Genomic DNA, 16,992 nt, shown 5'->3' on the forward strand with positions numbered 1-16,992 from the left:
ATCTGGGACCTTATCAAGGATCACATAACATACTTAATCATTGTGTCTCTTCAATCCCCTCTTACCTAGAACAGATCCCTTGCCTATGTTTTTGTTTGTTCATGTACTCATTTGTAATACAGTTTTAAGGGTCCAGGCCAGTTGTTTTGTAGAATGTCCTGCAGTCTGATTTTGTCTGATTATGTCCTCATTGTAAGATTCAGGGTAAACACTTAGAGCCAGAATACTAAATATTTGATACTGTGCCCTTCTTGCATGAGAGCTAGAGCCCGGGATGTCAGTTTCCCCTTTGACTCAGATGTTGGCAGATGGCTGGGCTGGGAAGGGATGTTTCCCTTGTAATTAATAAATAACCTGGAAGTGTTCCTCTGAGGCAGTGTGATGATCCTGTCCCCCAGCAGCTTTCACCCCGTGATTTCCACCTGACTCAGTTACAGTAATAATTGCAAAATAATGACCTTCCAATTCCTTTATTTCCATCTTTTCTGCCTCCTCCTTTTGTTTAGCTCTGTTTTGCTTTTACCAGGTGGATTTGATTGAGAGGAGATCCCATTTCTAACTGGGGTAATAAAGGAAATCTCAGAAGGAGATGGTGTTTGGAGATGTGGAAGGAGATTGCAAAGCTGCATTTGGTGCCTTATATTAAGAAAGAACTACTCCCAGAAAATCCAAGCAGGGAGCCCTGGCTGGACACTCCTTTCTCCAGTTTCCCACAGGCTTGTGTAGAAAACCTGTGAGCAGAGACATGGAAGTAGCAGTGTGCACACAAGTGGAGCAGCAGGGGTAGAGCAGGCCCTGGCTCTCGCCCTGCTGCATAGACAGACCTTGTGATAAATCTCATCTGCAGACATTGTGGAGCTCATCTGGGCCAAGTACCCCCACATTCCTCAGACACACAACTGCAGGGCACATGTGCTTAATACAGCATCAGAGCATCCATGTTACTTAAAGGTTTGGGGAAATAGACATTTGTATATCAAAACTAGGAGGAGGAGGATAAAAATACAAATCATAGGGAAAATACAAAACACACAAAATATGACATCACACAAAAATTGGGGGCTTTGGGTAAGCCTTTGTGGGTTATCCTTCAAACCCTCAGGGACATGCAGCTTCTCTTTCTGCTGCAGAGACAACAGTGAGAGAAACATATGAGAAAAATTGTCCAAAGCAGGTGAAGCAATGAGTGCACTTCAAATATTAGACATCAGGGAGGAGGAGACACAGATAACAGGCCGACTTGGTTGTACAATAACGAATGAAAAATTGGCTTATTTGAAATCAATATGATCGTCATGTGAGGATAACTACTGACAATTATCTGTAAACATTTGCTTCTTATGACACCCTTACTGGGGGACAGGCCTCTGCAGTGGCCTCTTTTGTCTCATCCTGGAGATGACGAGAATACTTCATGGACTGTGTTGGTAAACAGAAGATGGTTCTAACTCTTTTTTTTTCCAGGGCTTGGTTTTAAGGTTTTTATTTTAGGGTTCAATTCTGTATCTTGCAGAGAGAGAACACTAAAAAAAAAAAAAAAGAAACCAATCAAATAGATGAAGCATTCCAAAGTCTTATCAGGATTTGGGATCTGGCCCATCATTTTGTAAAATACAGAAAAGAAATTAAAGTTTTAAATAGACCAGAATGAAGTCACTATTTTTACAGGACTTTGAAGAATTGAAGCTCTGAGTGCTTACATTTATGTAAGCCAATAAACCCTGGAAGTGTACATTTTTTATGAAGTGGAAATTATGCTAATTTGAATTATTACAAAGTAGACTATTTTGGGTCCATCTGTCCATTTCAGTTCTGGGCTCCCTGAAATATTTAGTTTATTGCCTCTTTGGAACCAAAGTCTCAGCAGCTAAAATTTTAATGATGTCAGAAAGCACACTTGCATCTGGTGCTGGCTCCGCCCGCAGAGCGCGCTGGCGAACAGAACACATGCTCACGGAGGAGAGTGGTTCACGCCAAGAACTCAGGGCCTCTACGGCAGCAAGAACGGGTGATGAGCGTGCTCCCTGGCCCTTCCCACTGAAGAAGTGTGTCAAGGATTGCAGGACTGCAGGGTGACCGACCGAGTGCCAAGCTCCACCCTGCCCCTCCACAGGCCAATCCTTAAACCCAGTCTACACTGCATTCCTCCCGCCCTCTCTTTCCTACTACTTGTCAGTTTGTTGTTATGGGTTTACTTGTCTAAGGTACATTTCTTCAACTAGATGTAAGTTCATGACACTGTGCCACACATCGCTAAATACCCCAGATAAACATATTCTGGATGAATAAGCAAGTATATGAATACCTGAATACATGAGTGGATTCAAGCTACCCAAGCAGCAATCTTATTGGAGCGATCTCCTCCTTGCTTGGACATTGGTTACCTGGTAATCAGTCTACAGTCCACCTGGTCTTTTATTCAACCAAGTGGGCAGGCTCAGGACTCTGCTTCCTGTAAATTCAGTCGTTCATCCAGCCCCTATCATGTCCCAAGAACTATAGAAGAAGCTGGGATATGGAGACAAACTGGCTGCAAACAAATGTGTGAACACATCAGTCAAATCATAGTCCACCAACACTGTTTCCTTTCAGGAGCAAGCAGACTGAAGCTTTCACTCTTAAAGCACAGTAGGAAAAAAGAGAAAATTATAAACTTAGGAAGAAAAAAGAAAGAGTTAGCAACCTTGACTCACCCGTATCCAGGCCCAGCGGGGAGCAGTCTCTGGGATTTCACTCCCTTCAGCACCAAATTTCTCTCTTCTCCAAGCAGCAGCTGCTAATAGAGACCCCTACAGTTCTTACACACAGAGACCTTCAGCAACCAAATAGCAAATGGGTCTGATCTCCAGCACCAACACCTTTTATCTCTTAGCTATGGGTTAAGGAGCCTCTTCCAGGCTAAGCTAGAAAAGGCACTGCCAATCAGTGTCTGTCAGAACTGCCGTATTTTTGTCAGTCCCATCCTAGGAGGTGGATATGACCACAGGGCTGATGAAGAGAAGACCAGAGAAGCATTTTCTGACCCTGCCTTGGCACAATATTGGACAGATTTACTTTAGTTTAATTAGATTGTTCAGTCTCTACCCTAGTGATGTTCACTTAGTGAATTCATGCCACACTTTCTGCAGCATGTTGTAGCTGAAGCATCCATGGGAAGGATGATTTTAGGATAGAGACATTACAAAAGGCCTTTGTTCTAGTTCTAGTTTATTATTATCTGGTGGAGTCACACTCCGCTAAGTCTTCTGAGTCGTGCAATAGAGCCTGAGACATTCCTGATTTCAGTGATGCTCAAGAAGATGCCCTGGGTTCCCCATGACATACAGCCCTTCCTGTCACTCTGTTACAATCATTATTTATTCATCTGCAAGTTCTGCAAATACTGTGATGATTCCTAATTCTTTTGTGTTTCATCAACCCCAAGAAACGTGCTTCCTATATGGCAGGTTCTTATTAAATGTTAATTAAATAAATGAACTGAAAATCTTACACCAAGGAGATGGAAATGTTGGCTCAATCATAGCAGCGCCTGGATATTTGGATGATTGCCAACATCTCAAGTTTTTCTCATACTGCAAAGTAGAATAACTGAGGCAAGACACCCTGAGTTAGGAAAAAAAGATAAATTCTGTTCAATGTAAGGCAGAAACACAATTATATTATAACTACTGCCTATTACACATTTTTATCAAAAATAGCACAAAATTAAGTTTAAATACATAAAAAACAATTATGGGGGATTCAACAACACCAACAACAAAAGAAACAAAGAACCCAATTAAAAAGTGGATAAGAACTTGAATGGACATTTTTCCAAAGAAGAAGATATACAAATGGCCAATAAGTGAGTGAAAAGATGGTTAATATCACTAATCATTAGTGAAATACAAATCAAAACCACAGTGAGATATTACTTCATACCCTAGTAGATGGCTATTATAAGGGGAAAAGAAACAGAAAATAATAAGTCTTGGTGAGGATGTGGAGAAATTGGAAACCCTGTGCACTGCTGGTGGGAGTGTAAACTGGTGCAGCCTTTGGGAAATAGTATGGCAGTTCCCCAAAATTAAACATGGAATTATCATATGATCCAGCAATTCTGCTCCTGAGTATACACCCCAAAAACTGAAAGCAGGGACTCACACGTACTTGTGTACCAATGTTCACAGCAACACTATTCACAAAGCCCAAAGGGTGGAAACAGCCCAAATGTCCATTCAGGGATGCATGGATAAACAAAATGTGCTACATACATGCAATGAAACATTTTTGCAGTGATACATTCCTGCAATGAAACATTTTTCAGCTTTAAGAAGGAAGGAAATTCTGACACCTGCTCCAACACGAAAAACCCTTGAAGACATTATGCCATGTGAAATCCACCAAACACCAAAAGTCACTATTATACAATTCTGCCTGTATGAGATACCTAGTGGCCAAATTCCTAGAGGCAAGAAGTGGAATGCCAGGAGCTGGGGGAAGAGGAAAGGGGTTTAACGGAGACAGAGTTTCAGTTTGGGAAAATGAAAATGTTCGGGAGATGGGGGTGCTGGTGATGGTTGCACAACATTGCGAATACCCTTAATGCCACAGAACTGTACCCTGAACATGGTGTCACTGTACTTAAGGCCAATGAAAAATTATTAACAGAGTAAATTTTATGTCGTGTGAATTTTACTGCAATAGAATAAATATTTTTAAAAAAACATATGTACGTGGCCTTAGGATAATGCTATTTCACTTTTGTGGAATTTACCCTACACGTATCATCACAAACACATGAAATTACACATGTATAAAGTTGCTTTCTAAGAAATTGTTCCTAATACCAAAATAATGGATGCCATTTAAACGGCCATCGTGAGAGGACCAGCTGAAGAAATTATCATTCCAAGCATGCAATGGAAAACTTTGCAGCTGTAACAATGAATCAAGATGCTCTTCATACACTCACAGGAAGTTTTCCAAGATAAATTACTGAGTGAAAAAGAATGAGATGTAAAGCAGAATGTATGGTATGCTATATTTTGTTTTAAAAATGAGGGAAGAATATGTCCTTGAATTGCATGTATGCACAAAATTCTCCTGGAAGAACACACAAAAACTAAGAAAAAAATGTTTGTGAAGAGGGGAAACAGGAACAGGGGAAGAATTCGCTTCACATATTCCCTGTTTTTTATTTAAGAGCTATAGAAACACATGTCTGTTCACATAGATGACTAGGAAATATTTTTTTTAATAAAAATAAGCTGTTTCAGCAACAACAAAAAAGTGACTATGGGGGATTTTTACTTATTGAGCATCTGATAGTGGCCAATTATTTAGATGCACTGTATTAGTTTCCTGGGGCTGCCGTAACAAATTACCACAGACTATGTGGTTTATAAAAACAGGTTTATTCTCCCACAGTTCTGGGGGCCAGACACGGGGAATCCAAGTACCGGCAGGGCCATGCTCTGTCTGAAGACTAGCGGGGGACCCTTTCTCGTGCCTGCCCGACCTCTGGTGGTGGTCGGCCCCCCTGGGACCCCTGGGCTCTCCTAAGGCTCACCACTGCATCACTGCAGTCTCTGCCTCTGCTTCCACACAGCCTTCTCCCTGCGTGTCTGTATCTCCTGGTCCAATTTCCCCTTTGATAAAGACATTAGTCGTATTGGATTTAGGACCTATCCTAATGGCTTCATCTTGACTTGATAATATCAGCAAAGACCCTATTTCTGAATAAAGTCACATTCACAGGTTCTAGATGGACATGAATTTGGGGGACACTATTAAACTTAGCACATGCTGGTAGCTGAGTCTGTTCATGCAATAACCTTCTTTCTTGGCCCATCATAAGGATCTCCTGTCTTTCTCTCTCCCAGGAAGGTTTGGGTAGAGAAGCACCTAACAGAACCACCTAAATGACCTAACACAAGAGTTAATACATCCATTCTTGCTTTTAATGGAATCTTTCCAATTCCAAGCCTGTAACAATGTTGGTCACCAGTTTCAAATATTTCTACTTCAAGCAATACCCACCGGGATTTTTTAATGGCAATGTTAAACTAGGGGGCTTATGGAGAATAATCAGGGGCAAACAATTGTTGAGTATTAACTAGGTTGCTAAATTAAGTATAAGGTGCTAACTACAGATACAGGTATGAATGAGGGTCATGTGCCTACTTTACCTCCCTAAGAAATAAATAATATTCCTCTGGTGGGGACAGCAGGTTAGTTTTGCAGTCCTGATTTTGTGATCTATGGCTTACAGTGCAATGTCGTATTTTTGGCTGTACCGAGGAGTTAGCAGGCTCACTCCCCATTTTATTTAACATCCAGTTGTTCCGTGACTGGGCTCTGTGGCTGTTGCCAAAGATGCTCATGGGCTCACTTCCTCCTTACCCACCTCTTTTGCTTCCTTCTATCCCCTGTAGCCTCTGCAGGGCGGTCCTTTATAAGCCCTGCATGGCACTGTGTTCTCAATTCTGTTGCGAGGAAGAAAGACAAAGAAAAGAGTATCCAGAACCCAGCATGTGGAGTCAGACCAGCTGGCTCAGATCTTGCACGTGTTACTTACCAGCAGAGGAGATTCACACAAGTTACTGGATTTCCCTGAGTCTCGGTTTCCCCATCAGGCAAGGAAGGCCTCTCTGAAGAGGTGACATAAATCTGAGACCCAAATGACATGGATATATATAAGAACAGTGTTCAGCGCCGAGGATCAGCAAATACAAAGGTCTTGAGATGGAAACAAAAATCAACCAATGTGGGGAAGACAGAGAAGGCCAGGGTGTCTGCAGCGTGGCACTCCATTTATATGTGTATTGGTGGGTGGGGTAGGGGCAGGGGATGCCAGTCGAGGTCAGAACAGTGAGGTACAGCCACATTAAGAAAGCTTGGAGGATTTTTATCCTTATGTATAATGAGAAGCCATTGGATAGTTTTAACAAAGGAATGGATATTATCTGACTTATATTTTTTCTAAAGTCTTCTTGCTGCTTGGACTGGAGCTAGAGTGAAAGCCAGGGGCCCAGGAAAGAGGCCAGGACGGGCATCCAGGCAAGAGGCGGTGGGAGCTCCGACCAGGGCAGCCGCCGTGGGATGAGCCGGGTGGATGGCTGGGAGACGATCGTGGAGGTGCAGCTGGCAGCACGTGCTGGTGGAGTTGGATGTGGCAATAATGGAAAGACATGTATCAAGGATTATTTCTACATATTTTTTTCATTTTGTAGTGGGGGATCAAAAGTTCTGTTCTGGGCTTTTTGGTTTGAGAAGCCTAGAAGACGTTAAGTAGAGATGCCAAGTGGAAAGTTGCCTATGTGAAGCTAGAGCTCAAGAAAGAAGTCAGGGAGGAAGATAAATTTGGAAGCCATCAGCACACAGATGGTCTTTAAAGTCCCGGGACCGTACCAACTCACCTGAGGAAAAAATGTAAACAGACAGACAGGACGAAGGCCACAGACGAGGGGTTCTCCAGCAAGTGATCTGGTGAAAACAGAGACGGCAATCTGGGCGAGGAGGAAAATCAGGACAATGAAACAACACAGGAGCTGAAGAAGAAGGAAGTAGTCACGGGAATCAGACGCTTCCAAGAGAATGCATGAGGGAACTGAGGTAGCTTTCCTGGACCTTCACAAGATGGCAGTCGTTGGTGACCTTGACATGAGCCGGTTCCCTGCTGCCTTGGGGACAGAATGAAAAGAGGGTGGGTGAGGAGTGAGTGTGCATGCAAAGTGCTGCCCTCGGCACAGACCTGGCACATAGGAGCTCCGGTAAATGCTCTCGCGTATCATTATCCACCATAAGGCACCTCTAATTTGCAGCTCCATGTGACCCCAAGGCTGTCAATTGCTGCAGGTAGAAACAATAAAGTCAGCATGCACTCCGAAATGCTACTCCACCCAGGGTGCCAGTGCAGGAACCGGACCAGGACAAAGTAACTATTTTTTAACACATAATAAATGTAAATTTCAATTTTGCAATCATAAAAAAATGTTTGGTCAAAGCTACAAAAAAACTCATGATGTTAAACAAAGGCTACAGAAGCGTGAGCCCTGCTGGACCTACTGGGTCCTGAAGCCTGGCTGGGAGGAAGTAGGGGATGAGAGGGGGCCATTCTGCTCTTCACATAAATTCAGGGACTCACCTGCTAGAACCTCCTCCCTGGATGAAGGAGTTGTTCTGTGGACCAGTATTCTTTCACATCACATGCCCAGGGGTGTCTCAGCACTTCAAAGATGTCATCAGAAATGAGAGATGCTGGATACATGATTTAATTGGAAGGTCATGCTTGGTGACTTCTCCTGCAGACTGTAACAGCAGGGTACCAGCTCATTTTGTAAACAGGAGGAGGGGAGAACCCTCTTCCAGCTGTCATTATATTCAAAAACTATGTGGGTTCAGCAGAAAACCAGAGGAACAAGCACAGGGCCATGACCTCCATGATGCAGCAGCCACCAGCCCATCAGATACTCCCCCTGCATGATGTGCCCTGTGGGCTCTTATTCTGCTGTGTTGGGGAACATGCAACATGCCAGCCCGGCCCAGCACCCCTGTCTCCCATAGCTCCATACAGACCCTTCACCCTGTACGCTTGCTGGTGTGTTGATCTGTCTGATAAAGAATGAATCATGTAGAAAACTGGAAGTGTACCTCTTTTCATTCCCTCTCCAAGAACTTAAGATGTGGAAGAGATGGGTTTATTGAATCAAAGGCTCAGATACTGCCCTTCACTCATCCATTCATCAAAAAAAATTGAGCCCTTTTATGTGCCAGGAGCTGTACTGGTCAGTAATGCACAAAACATCAACAGACAAGACAAACTTTTAAGGCCCCTTGTAATGCCCATTTTCTGGCAGAAACAGACAATAAGCTAACAAAGGAATGAGTCTATGATACTGATTTTAAATACTACTAAACACTACCAGGAATAATAGGGCAGGTGAAGGGATAGAGGGGGCAGGAGGAGGGCAGGGGACAATTACAGGTATGGTTGACAGAGAGGTCCTGCCCATGGAGGTGCCAGTTTAGCCCTGTCCTGAGGGAGCAAGCCTGCTGATGATCTGGGCACAGAGCAAGGATTCAAGGGAAGGTGCTACAAGGATAGGAGCTCTGGGGCAGGCACGGGCTTGGCGTGTTTCAGAAATTGCAAGACCAATGAGGTTGGAGTAAAATGAGAGAGAAGGAGTATGGAGGAATTCAGGATCATAAAGTTATACAGACATGTAGAGACTTATGGGCCATGATCAAAAAAAAGGGGGGTACTTTTTCTAAATGTGTTGAGAAGCTTTAGGGGTTTCAGAGCAGAGAATGATACGATCTGATTTGTATCTTAAAATATCACTGATTATTCTGTGACGTAGGAGGAACTGGGAGACCATCAGCAGTAAGAGATGACGGCGCATTTGACAGGGTGACGGCGATGGAGGTTGTCGCTTCCTAGTATAAATAAATCTTCCCTGGGAAGGATCCCGGATTCTCACCCTTTGAAATGTGCATAAATTACCCTAAGAGGAAGAGATGATTAGTGTCTCCAGATTTAGAACACAGGAACATGCAGTGGCCCTGGGTCGCACCCTCCCCCTTGAAATGCAAGCCCACCCTTCCAGAGGGGCCATCTCTCTGGAAGTCTCTCACTCTCTGACCACACTTGTAGCCCATGTCCCAAGTTTTGAGGAGGCTTTGAGTGGAACTCCACAGTTCCCCAGATAATAAGAATGAAGTGAGTTTCCAAACCTTCAGAGAACAGGAAGTGACCAGAAGACAGGCAGAGGACAGTGACAAATGAATATGGCGTGATGCCTAATTATAGGTACTGACTTGCCTGGGCCACAGAGCGCCCAGATATTTGGTCCAACATTCTCTGGGTGTTTCTGTGAAGGTGTTCCTAGATGAAAGCAATGTTTGAATCTGCACACTTAGTGAAGCAAATTGCCCTTCCCAGTGTGGGTGGGCCTCCTCCAACCCACCGAAGGCAAAGAACATTGACCAAAAGGCAGAGAAGGAGAGAAGCCTTCCCTTCCGCCTCTCCGTGTTTGAGCTGCAACATCGGTCCCCTCCCACCTTCAGACTCGGATTCAGACGGGACCTCCCACAGATTGGCTCCCTGGTTGTCAGGCCTTTGAATTCACACTGGAACTGTACCCGCAGCCCTCCTGGGTCCCCAGTTTGCCAACTGCCCATCTTAGACTTCTCAGCCTCATTAGTCATGTAAGCCAATTGCTTATAGTAAATACAAAAATATAAAATATATAAGACACATACATAATATATAGGGTACAGGAAACCGGTCCTGTTGTCTGGAGACTCCAGATGAATACATATGGGAATGGCACTTACCTCGAAAGGCCAGAATGTTTGAGGAAGGCAGGAAGAAATGGTCAGAAAGACACGATGAGAAATGAAAAAGACTCCTATCCCACCTCCCAGGCCTGTGCTCCATGGGGACCGGGAAGAAGAAACAGCCCCCACACAGGAGGGCTCAGTATCCTCCGGGAAGAGTGGATCTCATTCTGAGGGAGAGTTCTGCAAAAAGATTGAAGGTACAGGGGATTGTGCTGATCACAGATGGCTGCAGAGGACACAGTGGGAGGTTCTGAATAGTAAGGAAGGCTTGGGAATTGAATTCCATTAGGAGATATAAAGCACCTTAAAGGGCACAAATCAAGGTGGGAAACAGCCATCTCAAAGGCATGGTGCTCTGGGGTGGAGACTGAGATGTACATGCGGAGTGATGAGATTACTCCCCAGGGTCTTCTAGAAACAAGTGAGTAAGCACTCTGATAACATCCTGAGGCAAGGAAGCTGGGGGAGGGGAGGCCTTGCAGGGAGCACTATGCCCTATGCACCCCCCACCCTTAAATGCCGCAGTGTGACAATGTGCCAGAGAGAGGCACTCCCACCTGCAGGCATCACTGGTGCTGCACCTGGACAGGGCTGAGGTGACTCTCACCAGGAGATTCGTTTCTACATAGACTCTGCTTAGGACACTCGCTGCTCCCTTTCACTACAAAGAGAATGGGCCAAGAAAATCGGCACTTTGGTTACAAATGGAAGACTGCTCACAGCCAAAGTTCTCTGAAGAGAATCTGGTCTTTCAGAACCTCTCCCCCAGAAGATCCTCAGGAAGCCATCACCCACACATTACGGAAGACCCAGTCTAGGGGCAGGTCCTGCAGAACATCTCGAGCATCTCCATTCTGGGTTCCACCTGCTCCTCACCGAACCTGTTCCTCCGGAGGCCACCATCTGCTGCTTGAGCTTCTCCCGGGCTATGCTTTGCTCCCCGGCGATGTCCCTGCCTCTTCCAGTGGCTCCTCTCGCCCGGGATCCCTCACCTCCTCACTCAGGGAATCACTACAAAACCCGCCACTTCACAGTATCCGTCCAACCTTTCCCGGGCTCCTTCGCATCACTCACCATGTCTATTCTTTCATTCGTTCTACATTATTAAGAACCCACCTTCCAATAATACTCTTTCTAAAGAAGGTGTTCTTCTCTGGGAAATGTACTTGATGTCCTTTCGGGCACAGTCCCATCTCCAAGTCACCTTTGGGGTCCAGTCTAGCCATCCTCTTGTCATTATCTCTTCCTTAAATACAAGAAGTCCTTGAAATCCATTTCTTCCAAAGAACTCACTGCTACATGAAAACAATAGCAAAATCTCCCAGCCCACCCTCTCCTAAGTAAGCATGAAATCTCATAACTGTGCTTATTGTCTTCCTACTTGGTAATGAGGCTAATAGCTCACTTTTTAGAACATTCACTTAAATGTGTTCATGGTTGACTCTTCATTATTTAATCTCTCACCTCAGCAGTGTGGTATATATCTTAAGCTTTTAAGAAGGTGTAAATCACAGCTTTATATCATGTAGTGTCACATTCAGACAGATGTTATTACTTTTATCTAAATTATGAAGTAAAAAGTCAGGGGTATGCTTCTGTTATCCTAAAACATGGTCAACAATAACCAATACTCCATAATTTGCCCTTGATCTTTGAAGGTCGGAGCTGTGCATTTTCCAGAAAACAGAGACAAATTTTGCATTTTGCAGGCTGTTATTGCACTTGCCCACATTTGCCCTGAAAAGATAAATGAAATGTAAAGCATATCACATTCATTAATTTTTAAGCATAGTTACTGCTATAGGTCTTTAAGAGAACCACTTGCATATCAGTTGGCAATGGAAGAATGCTCATCAATACCCCCAGGCTTCTTCATTAATTGGTTTCCTTATAATTCTCCTAATCAAAGAGCAGCTGCAAGTTCTGCTTGATTTCTCAGCAGTTTGCCAATATATCAGAGAGACTTAAAGTATTCAACCCTGGGTACCAGAAGCTGTGTTTACCAAATCTGAGATTCTTCAAGCCCTCCTCTTCTACTCTTGTCCTGATCTTTACTTGTCTGATTGTGGAGTCAAATAGGAAAAGGGAGATGAAGCTCCATAAGGTAGATGTGTCTGCTGCCCAGGGTACCATCTCCTTGACCCACTATCCACAGATGGGGTGAAGGTTTCACGCTGAGCTCAGACTCACCTTGCACCTCGCAGCATCCAGCCTCAGGCAGCCACTGTGTGTCCTCCCCATTTGTGCCCCAGGGGCTCCTCGGTACTGGGGAGAGAAGAGGAAGCTAATGTCCCCAGTCAATGGGAAAGGGGCTGGTGATAAGCCTTGCAGCCTGCCGTCCTTCAGGAGGTGCCCCAGCCTTGCGCCATCACTGTCACAGCAGCAGCACTTACTGGCTTCATCCAGTGTACCGATGACTTCCATACCCATCCACTGGCTTCTCCTCCCCTGCCTCATGCTCCCCGCCCTGGACTCCTGCTTCCTGGAATCACCTTTCTGGCAGGAAGAAAACCTGAGCTAAAACCCTCCTCTCCAGCTGCTTTGCTACATACATATTTTAGGAAATTGGGTGAGGAAGTAACAGAATTTGGGGGCCAATTTTAATGTTAAGTGATCATTTTGCATCATCTGAAAATTTTCTTAATTCCTCAAAAAGCCCTGTATATTGATCTGTATATGGGCCGCAATATAGACAATCTTTGAAGAAATAGAAAGTAGATAGACCTCAGGAGCAAAGCTGTTTCTCTCTTTCAGACAACATGAGCTCATGTGAGGCCCCAAAGGCAAGCCCACGGGAATCCCACACAAGCAGCTGTCACACATAAAGCTGCACTTCGACAAAACCAATGCCCTGAAAAGTCTATGCAGAGAAGAATCTTGGAAAATCAGTAAATGTTTATTGACTGAGTCTTGGGCTTTGATTGAAGAGAGGAAAAGTTCCAGAGCAAATGGGCCCTCCCGCAGCGCAATGCTTCTGCAGGCGGAAAGAGGCTGTGTCCTGGCGAGAACCAAGGGCTTATCTTACATCACCCAACAATAGTAAATCTCTCCTCTTCTCCTCATGTTTAATTTCTATATAACTTTCATTCACAGTATGTGCTGACTCACATAACAGAAAAATGCTTTATTGAAGTTTCCCTACTTTTTAAACTAACAGATTATGTCATAGCAGTAAGTATTTAAATAACACTTGTGTGTGCATTAAGATACATAAAAACATACTTTGGGAAATGTCCCTATTAAAATATTTATAGGACTGAGGCAGGAATTTCTATACCTCTAGGATGTTTTTGGCCTTTGAGGTTGGGTCTGCAGGTTTGGGGTTTGGTCACATGGCCCTTTGATCCTGTGTGTGTCTTCTGGTACCCAAAAGGGATGCTCTAAAAAAAGGAAAGAAAGAAATGCCAGAATTAGAGTACTGCTTTGTTACTGATAAGCCTAAAAACATAAAATTCATAATTTCAAATTATGAGATACCACAGCTAGGATATGACATGTATCTTCATATATTATTTAAATAACGGTGTGCATTTGAATAGGTTAAGTTGACAGATGACAGAAAAGTGGATTCAGAATAAAGGAGTTTATGTAAACAGCCAGAAAAAAGACAGATGACTTTTAATACAGGCGAGGGCATTTATAGATAATTAATGCACATGTATAAAAGGGGTTATAATAGTCTGCTCAGACTGCCGTACGAAACACCATAGATTGGGTAGCTTAAACCACAGAAATTTATTTTCTCAGTCTGGAGACTGGAAGTCCACTATCAGAATGTTGTGGAATTCGATTCCTGGTGAGCTCTTCCCGGCTCGCAGAAGGCCACCTTCCTGCAGGGTGCTCACATGGCCTGCCTTCTGTGGGCTCGTGCCTGGAGAGAGATGGGGGCACAGCGCTTCACGTTTCCTCCTGCTCTTAGAAAACACCAATCCCATAGGATTGGGGACCTACCCTATGACCTCACTTAACCCTAATTTCCTCCTGATGACCCATTTCCAAATACCATTGTCTGGGAGTTGGAGCTTCAATACATCAATCTGGGATGGGCACAGTTTGACCCCATGACAGTGGTCACACTGTTCTATGTGATCTATCCTAAGAGATATTCCAAGCTATAGAAAAACATACACCTAAAGATTTTTCCTTGCAAAAAAAAAAAAAAAGAAACTAACCTAAAATGTGCAGCAACATGAAAGGACGTGAAAGTGGCAGACCCACTCAAAGAAACTGTGCAGCAGTGTGGAATGCACCTAGAGTGCACTACGGGCAATTTCGGAATGGGTGGGCTCTAGGACTGAGCTGGATGTGAGTTGTTTTAGTTATTGTTACCACTCTGGTCTGAAAAGTTTCCCCCTAAAACTCCACCTGTTAAAGCCCTAAACCCCCAGGGCCTTGGAATGTGACTGTATTTGCAGATAGAGCCTTTAAAGAGGTAAGTTTAAATGAAGTCATAATTGTGGACTCTAATCCAATCTGACCAGTGTCCCTGTAAGAAAAGGAAGAGGCAATAATTTCTTCTATTATAGCAGTAAGTACCTGCCACACCCAGAGGAAGGACCACACGAGGACACAGGGAGAAACAGGGTGTACAGGCCAAGGAGAGAGGCCTCGGGAAAAACCAGCCCTGCTGACACCTTGATCTTGGACTTCCAGCCTCCAGGGCTGAGAGAGAGTAAGCATCTGCTGTAAGCCCCCCAGTCTGTGGTGCTTTGTGACCGCAGCGCGAACAGACCAGTCCAGGTACCTCCGAGGAACCAGAGGCTGGGCCTGCTGCTCGGGGTGGGTGTGGAGTGTGGAAAGGTTTCTCTCTTGCTCATGCCCACCCTCCACTTTCACCCAGCCCTGAATGCCTGCCTCTCTGAGCTTCTCTGAGCTCTTGCTCTTCCCTTGCAGGTAGGACGGGGGGCCCATGGCCTTCTCCACCTCTCCCAGATAGGGGTTTTGTCTCCCCTCCTTCCCTCAGCAACAATGGCTCTGCACCTGCACCTTGGGGGCCACGTGTCTCTCTGTCTCCCTCCCCACTGTTGCTGTGAGTGGAGGTTCAGACATTAGGGTGGGATCTCTGCTTCTCCCCCTGCTCCCCACCAGCCCTGTAATGGGACCAAACAGGCCTGCACCACTGACAGGCTCCTTCCAGCCTCCCACCCTGCCTTCTAGAGAGTTCCTGGTGGAGGCCCACCGAAAAGTCTGAGTGGGTATGACTCCCCCTCATGTCCGGAGCTCCTGGGGTCTCTCTGCCGCCATGCCAGTCCACACTGGGCCCATAGCAATTAGTTCAAATTTTAGCCAACTTCTTTGAGACACTTTTCTGGCAGAGGTGACTTCCCCCTGTGTCTGTCAGTGTTCATCCTGCCTTTCCTGGGGGAGGAACGCTGCCTCCTTGGTCATCAGGCTGCTCATTTGCGCTGGGATCTCAGCTCTCTGACTCTGATGAGCTCAGGAACAGCTATGAGTCTGTGGTTTCTCTGACTTTTACTCGTTAGAGTCTGAGGGATACTTTCCAGCTTTCTACTTTCTAGGCAGAATTAGAACCCATATCCAATGTTAAGTGGCCAGTCTGTTGCCTGTAAAGGCTGAACTGAGCACCGGCAGAAACTTGTTTTGCAAACCAGACCACAGCAAGCACAGCATGAACCTCAGAAGTCACTGTTAATTCTCTGTCACTCAGCACTCTCAAGGAATACATAAGCATCCAGTTAGGAGGAATAGCAGATGGAAAGAGAAGAAATCGGTACCTAAACATGTTATTTTGGGGGAGTCCTCTCTTTCCCCTTTGCCAAACCTTCTTCAGAAGTCAAGCATGGCACAGGGGGATGGGGGAAAGGCAGAGGTATTTTAAGGCTGAAAGGACACTCACAGGTCTCTTTCCCTTTCAAAGACAACACCATTTTGAACAACTCTTCTGCAATGTCCATTGTGCTAGTCCGAAATCAAATTCACAATAACATAACTTACCTAGATACCTAAATTTCAAGATACAAAGACTCCAACAGACTGCCCTGCATATGACAGAAAGGAGATACACAAGGGAAGTTGTCTATAAGACCACAAATGCCATGCCCAGCAGGACTCCCCCAGAAGACCCATGAAGGAGTCGGTCAGAATATCACAGCCATAGATCTAGAAGGACCCTGAGTGTCATATTAGAACACAAATACCACAAGTGACACAGCTATTGGTGAAGCAGTTTTCCAAAACAGCGCACAACTTTTGACAAAGCCCTCAGAAAACCACTCCAACCTTCCTCTGATTTTCAAGGCTGATGGATTTATGGACAACCTGGTATATCTGACATGCACGATAAACCTGTTTATGATCTTACCTATTGAGAAATATTTACAGTGGAAAATACCAGACAAACAGACATAACACTTACATGAACGTCTGATGGGACATTGGAAAGTTTTGCCAACTTTTCCCAAGTGGGGCAGGACATCTGGGAACCTGCCCTCAGCTGAAACTCACCAGCACCAGTCAATCATTAGGAAACTCAAGCACCCTCACCACACACACAGGGAGGAGAGCCGCCCCTTTCAGCAGGCAGGACCCGGCCCAGGCACGTGCCCCGAGCCACACGGCATGCTGGCCACGCTCCAGCCACTTGCCACCAGGCCTGTCCTTTGCACCGTGCTTCTGAGGCCTCCAGACTCCAGAAAAGGAAAATCC

At 45.0% G+C, this 16,992-nt stretch overlaps 1 long non-coding RNA gene across 3 annotated transcripts; it reads right to left on the reverse strand.

The window, feature by feature from the left end:
- Window positions 1-465: 465 nt before the first annotated feature.
- LOC118971723 (uncharacterized) lies at window positions 466-13,712 on the reverse strand. 3 transcript variants are annotated; one of them, XR_012129114.1, is made up of 8 exons: window positions 13,604-13,712; window positions 12,517-12,591; window positions 11,443-11,572; window positions 10,884-10,987; window positions 8,129-10,506; window positions 7,401-7,833; window positions 6,560-6,651; window positions 5,319-6,467 (listed from the first exon to the last, which is right to left on the reverse strand). It is a non-coding gene; the product is annotated as an uncharacterized lncRNA (long non-coding RNA). The 3 variants fall into 3 exon arrangements; XR_005060314.2 differs by lacking the exon at window positions 5,319-6,467 and adding an exon at window positions 466-3,603 and having other exon boundaries at window positions 7,401-10,506; XR_005060313.2 differs by having other exon boundaries at window positions 7,401-10,506.
- Window positions 13,713-16,992: the final 3,280 nt, after the last annotated feature.

Source organism: Manis javanica, chromosome 3, assembly GCF_040802235.1.
Source record: "Manis javanica isolate MJ-LG chromosome 3, MJ_LKY, whole genome shotgun sequence".
Lineage (NCBI taxonomy): Eukaryota > Metazoa > Chordata > Mammalia > Pholidota > Manidae > Manis > Manis javanica.